At 40.7% G+C, this 6,942-nt stretch overlaps 1 pseudogene; it reads left to right on the plus strand.

Moving 5' to 3' along the window:
* Nucleotides 1-5,984: 5,984 nt before the first annotated feature.
* On the plus strand, nucleotides 5,985-6,602 carry LOC112391729 (28S ribosomal protein S25, mitochondrial pseudogene; annotated as a pseudogene).
* The last annotated feature ends 340 nt before the right edge of the window (nucleotides 6,603-6,942 follow it).

The following is a 6,942-nucleotide window of genomic DNA, read 5'->3' on the forward strand; positions in this document are numbered from 1 at the left end:
GAGTTTTGTTTATTCAAGAGTGTTACCTTGCTGGTCAAATTGAACTAGCTTCAAATGGGCTGAATAACATTCGTGATGGTTGGTTAATAGATCACATTACCTGGGGAAGAGGATCCCCTTTAGAAAATAAAAATTCACATTAGCTCAAAGGAGGTAATGCTGCAAATAAATAGAAATGAGTTCATGAGATACTTTCTACATTCATACACAGAGACCAAGCACCAAATTAAACCCACAACTAACTCTAATAATAAAAGTGGAAGAAGAAGCAAAATGAATGAATGTTCTTTCTTTCCTCTGTGGTTTTTGAATTCTTTGCTTCTCACTCAAGATCTCTCTCTCCTCAGAGCCTACTGCTGAAGTACCATCAAAGGAAGTGGTCACATTCAGTTCAGACACCCACCCGGGCCGCACTCTTCTCCCTTACCTATGCCACCTGAGGCGGAATGGCAAACAGGCAGCAGACTGCTTCCTACTTCAAGGTAGGAAGTAACGCATGTGCTATAGATGCATTCATTCATGTTATGGTATAATAAGATTCTAGAGCAAACCAAGATTGAGCTTTAATTTTGCTTCAAGTGCTATCTAGCTACAATCTCTTTTCTCACCCTGGGCTTCAGTCCATGCCCTCCGCTTGGCCAATGTCAATCTGTCTCCTGCCCTTACCCAATGCTTGACCTTGTCAGCCTATGATCCCCACCTCTGGCGCACGGTTCTCCCCCTAGTTTGACAAATTCCTCATCTGATTTCTTTACATAAAGACCTCTTCAAGCTCCACCTCCCTGATAAGACTTTTCCTCATTAACTAAAAATGAAGCTCCCTCTCAATGGATGACATACAGTGACTTTTTATATCCTAATCTATTGTACATTACAGCTCAATTTTTTTCTTTCTGTTTGCTTGATGCTTTAATTTCAGTACATGATCTTACAGTGTTATCAGTTGTCTCAGCCTATTGTCATCTGTTCTCAATTGTAAACTTTAAAGAGTAGCAGGGAGCGTGTCTGTGCCCTGCTCTGTATGGTGTCTGGCACTGCAATGCGCAGAGGTCAGTGTGGACTGGATGTTCATTAATGGCAGTGTCCAGGAGGTTCTGCCCTCCCAGTTCCCTCTTTTATTGAACTGTCCACTAGTGAAACAGCATTTTGGAAAGTGCTTTTGTTAGAGTCTAATCAGAATGCCACAGGACTGTTTCACTCTTTGTGTCATGCCCTACTGTGGCCCTGGCATTTGAGTATGGGGCAAAGGAGAAAGAACAATGTTTCACATAGGCAATGATAGGGAAAGTTTAGGAAGTAGTGTTTTATTGGTGTGGCCTTGTGATTTCTATTTGAATCGCACCAAACTCTCTTCTGTAAAGGGTCTCTCTTTCTTTCTCTTTCTTTTTCTTTCTTTCTTTCTTTCTTTCTTTCTTTCTTTCTTTCTTTCTTTCTTTCTTTCTTTCTTTCTTTCTTTCTTTCTTTCTTTCTTTCTCTTTCTAGACTTGTTCAGCTTTCAACAATTACAATGGAGAAGATTTTATATCACCAAAGACATAATTACATGGTGAATGTACAAAATAACAGTTTGGTTTCTATAGAAAAGGTATTTTGCATTGTTATTTCAAAACCTTTCCTCATCTTACTTTGAAAGAAGAGCTCTTTCAAAGAAGCATTTGGCTTTTTCTTGTCTATCTGTTTAGCCATCGCTCCTTGGTATATGCATATGTGAGTGAACAGAAACAACCCTTTTTGTTTCTCTTGAAGATATCTAAGTAAAGTTTCAAGTAGCCAATTAGCTTTTTGACCTAAGCTTTGTTGGCTGCAGAAAGCCTGAATCCCAGGAACATTTGGTTCTCAAGGCATTTGGATCTCATAAGAAAGCCTCGGTGCCAGCACCAATCAGAACGGCTGCCAGCTGTTATTCTTCTTCACAACTGGCGGCCATTTCCAGCACTGTTACCGAGCCGTGATCAATCTCTGCACCTGTCTATCAGTGGATGTTCATAGAGAGAACTGTGTGGGCTGCATCTGCAGATACCACATGTAACCAAAAGGGAGAGGGGAGGAGGGAGAGTATAACCCCCTACATACATAAAGTAAGAAAGGCTACAAGGAGAGGAAAAAATACAGGAGAATAGGCAACAGCTAGGTATAAGTCAGAGGAAAAGAATGCTCTGTAATGGGGTGTTTATGGTGGGAATGCAGTTTCCACCCCATCCATGAGCTTAGTCATTAATTTAACCCTTGCACAGGTTATCTCAATGTTCCATGGATATGCCTTGTCTTTGCAATAATACTTCAAGTTCTTATCAAGACAGAGAATCTTGTTATATTTCTATGTCCTATATCCTATGTTATTAGACTCCTTCTGTGCCTATAGTGACATGTTTGTCATCGCTCCTTGGTGTATGCACATGTGAGCTAACAGAAATGACTTGGCATGTTGATTGTTTTCTATGTGTCTAGTTTAAGGAGAGTTTTTGTTTGTTTGTTTTGTAAGTTTGTTATCAACTTCTTTCCTACAAACCAGGAAACTGAGTAATCATTTTGGTAATTTATAGAAGATTTTGCAATATGTCTTTATGCAGGAGACCATAAAGTGGTGACTATATACACCTGTATTTTATGTTTGTGAAAGGTGTAATTCGTTCTTGAGACCTGAAACATGAAATTCTAAGTGATATAGTAAGACAATTTAAAAGCATTGCTTTTTTTTCCATCTTTGCAGATGCATATATTTATGTCTCATATGTCTAGTGCAAGCTGCAATGTATGATTCCTGAAGCCCTTTAATTTTGTGTTGAAAGCTGAGTTCACATTGCATGGAATTTCTGTTGAATTGCCCTGCAATGAACTTAGCCCCTCAGTGCTTCTCTCTGAGTGAGTTTAGAATGCTTTACATAGTCAATCAATAAAGTTAACAATTCAATGTGCCTGCTCTTATTTCATGATGCTGTTTTATAAGTATTCTTTTCAACTTCTGCGTTCAGTAAAATTCCCTCGAATAAATGGATTCGTGTTAGTTTAAAAATGAAAGAGGAAAAAGCACTTGCTAAAATCTTAAACCTAGCAAGATGTTTGATATTGTTGAAAGAACAGTCTAAAAGAAAGAGTGAAAACACAGAAATATTTCAAACCTAACAAAACATTTAAAAAAATACTCCACATCTGTCCAGGGATCTCAGCCCTCTCTCAATACCAGTTAAATCAGATCAAGCAATAGACATTTTGGAAAGAAAAAGTATATATGTAGGGAAAATTATATCTATGTCTGTCTATCCATCTATATTTCTTGAGATCATGACTATATAGATCTCTAAAGGGAAGAGTACAGAAAAAGTGCTCTGGAACTCTAGCAAATAGAATAGCCAGATCGTATGTAGTTAAATTAATTGATTTAATTCACAATATCTGTAGACTCTCCTATACAAATCCAATCTCAGATATAAATATTATTCTCGAGTAATCCTACAGCTCAGTTCTTCATTTGATAAAACTTGGTCCAAAAGGAGGTAAGTTTAAATTTTTTCAAAGTTCAGCTATGATTTTCTTCTGCAATAACATTTGCTTTTATCAAGTCTACCAGAGCCTAATGAGAATGGAGGCAGAATTTTCCTTAATAAAGTCTCACCACTTCCAGAATATTCTGATTTGTTTTAATGAGGAAGAAACCAGGACTTCTAAGAATCCAAAATAAAGAAAATGAATAAAACAGTGTTGAGAATTTCAAGAATCTGAGGGTTTAAGTTGAAGATAGGGTCATCATCTTTTTTTTTTTTTAGAATATTCCTTAGTTGTGTATGGAACACAACTGGGGGGAAAGCAAAAGATATTCTTAACTGAATATCATTTTAAGAGATAGATATCCAATATTACTGTTTTGGAATTCAATCTTTTTATCTGGGTAGGAACAAAGATGAGCCATCTCTTAAGAATCCCACAATTTATTTGCTGTCGATCAAATGCTCTAAGCCTTAGTCCTGAAATGATACTGTTCCACCAGGGAGTAAGGAAAGAGAGTAGAGGAAGCCTCTGGGCACTTTACTGAAGTGAAGGTGGTCTTCAGCACCCTCCATCACTTTCTGTGTGCACACTTCCCTGTTAGCCCTATTGGAGTACCAGTACTATCAGAGGACTCTTCCTGGGCAGTCTAGTGATCAAGATTTTGCTCTTACCTTCCTCAAGGAGAGCGTCCCCCTTTGAAAGTTGCCCACTTCATGTCTAAATCCCTTAGAGTTTTACTGGAAAACAAAACTAAACTGATAAAATTAACTGGATTTAAAATTTGAGTGGCTGGAAACGATTTTACCTGATGTTCTTCCCAGATAACCTGTCCATTACAATAAGAGGATAAGTAGCATGGAGATTTTAGGCATGATGGCAAAACAAGTGAGGGGGTATTTGGGGGCAAGAGTTTCAGGGGCTATAAAATCAGAACAATAAAGAAGACCACCTTTGCAAGGAGTCACAGTTTTTGCGCAGATGCTGGGCCTTGAGGACGAGCAAGAATGCCGGTCTTCACCTCTTCCAGCCTATTGCTTTTGCTGTAATTCTAGGTCCTTATACAGCAGCAACAGCCCAGTTGACTCACCAGCTATCTTTTCCCTCTTAGAGTTTAGGGGACGAAGGTCCTCCAGGACTAACTTAATGTAAAACATGATGGGCAACATCTTACTAGCAAGTTCTTGACCTCCCCCCGGCTTTAATTCCAATCCTGTTTCATGAGTCTCTGCCTCCCTGCTTCGCCCTCTGAATACTTCAGCTTCACTTTCCTCCCCTGAACTGCCTGGCTGGCGGTTGTCCCCAGAGGTTTGCTAAAAAGTGAAGGATGAACGAGCAGAAGATTTATTTTTAGACTTTTGCATGCCTTTAATGAGGACAAGGGAGTTTTGTACTGCATCACAGGTCCACATCCTGACAGCACGGAAGCATACCTCCATATGGCATTGAATCCCTGTTGCAAGGAGGATTCTAGAAGAGAAGATAAGGAATAGAAGAGACAGTCGCTTTTATTGTTATGTTGCCCATCATTATTTTCTTGCTGGAGTTTAGAAGTGACATGCAGAGAGAAAGTCACAAAGTACAATTTCATGAAGACAACAGAACTGCTTTGAAGCCAAGTCAACTTCTGTAATGACAGCAACATATCTGCATTTCAGTGTCAATGAAATGTGATATTAGCAAGTAGCCTTTAATTAAAAAATGAGTTCGTTTGGTAAGTGAGACGTTAATTCTCAATCTAGAAACTGCAAAGAAGAGAGGCCCCAATTAAGTTAGTCATTCATTTCACTAAATCTCAATAGAACATCTACTCTGCGCAATAATACAGGCATACCTCAAAGATATTGTCGGTTCTGTTTCATACCCATGACGATAAAGCGCGTCACACGTTTTTTTTGGTTTCCCAGTGCATACATAAGTTCCATTTACACTATACTGTAGTCTATTAATCGTGCAATAGCATTATGTCTTAAAAAACAATGTACATACACCTTAATTAAAAAATACTTTACTACTAAAAAATGCTGCCCATCATCTGAGCCTTCAGGGAGTCACAGTAGTAACATCAAAGATAATTGACCACAGATCACCATAACAAATATAATAAAAACGAAGAAGTTGAAATACTGAGAGAATTACCACAATGCGACACAAAGACATGAAGCGAGCAAATGCTTTAGTAAAAATGGCACCGGTAGACTTGCTCGACTCGGGGGTGCCACAAACCTTCAATTTGTAAAATACACAGCATCTGTGAGGCACGATAAAGCGAAGCACAGTAAAACGAGGTATACCTGTATAATATGTGAGTGTTTATGATGAGTTTTAGATACACTAACTCATTTAATTCCCAAGATAACCCTCTGAAAAATCAGCATGAGATCCAGAGAAATTAGGTAACTTGCTAGTACTCATAGCTATTGGGGATATACAGATGTATATATATGACGTGTTTCTTGCCTTCAAGTATTTTCATTTCAGAAAAATCTCATTTAAAAATTATGATCATTGGAGAAGCTGCGCGAGGGCCGCCCTGGAGGCATCGGCTGCGCGTCTCTCCGCGCTGCTGGGCTCGCAGCAGGGGGTCCGGCCCCTCCGCCGCCCCCGTGCCCGTGACGGGCCGCTTCCCGATCCGCCGCACCCCGCAGTACCTGCGCCAGGGGGACGTGGTGTTCAAGGACTCGGGAAAGGTCATGACGGTGAACTACAACGCGCACGGGGAGCTGGGCGAAGGCGCCAGGGAATTCGTGGTTTTCAACATACCTCCGATCCAGTACAAGGACCCCTGGGTGCAGATCATGACGTTTAAGCACATGACGCTGACACCCTTCCTGCGGTTCTACTTGGATTCTGGGGAGCAAGTCCTTGTGGGCGTGGAGACCAAGAGCAATAAGCAGATCGTGGAGCACATCAAAAAGATTCTGGGGAAGAATGAGGAAACCCTCAGGAAAGAGGAACAGGAGAAAACTCAGCTTTCTCACCCAGCCCACTCTGGGCCCTGAAAGTGGGAGTGCATCTGTGAGATGAAGGGGCAGGTGCCCTGCCCGGGCCTCGTGCTGTTGCCCAAGGAGATGACAGGGAATTACAAACCCTCTCTGAAAGCCAGTGCCCGAGACTGAGGCCCGAGAAAAGGCCCCGGTTCTATTCCCTGAGAGACTGAAAATCTCTTTGCAATAAAAGGGCCCCCTTTACACACCTGTGTAAAAGCACGTAGGGGGGAAGGGAGGAGGTGGGCCGCAGCCAGGCTGCCCAGTGAACACCCTGCACCATCAGGGCAATAAATGCTTCAGAATCACACACAAAAAGAAAAACTTATGATCGTTGAAGATGGGTTAGGCACTTCCTATCCTACTGGCCTCACCTCCTGGCAGAGTACTTGGAAACTAATATATATTCAGAAAAATTGGGGGTAAGAGTAAAGTAATTAATATAGTAACTCATCGTGAGAGACGTTGCAAG

This window comes from Neophocaena asiaeorientalis, unplaced genomic scaffold (assembly GCF_003031525.2).
Source record: "Neophocaena asiaeorientalis asiaeorientalis breed wild unplaced genomic scaffold, Neophocaena_asiaeorientalis_V1.1 scaffold150, whole genome shotgun sequence".
NCBI classification, from domain to species: Eukaryota; Metazoa; Chordata; class Mammalia; order Artiodactyla; family Phocoenidae; genus Neophocaena; species Neophocaena asiaeorientalis.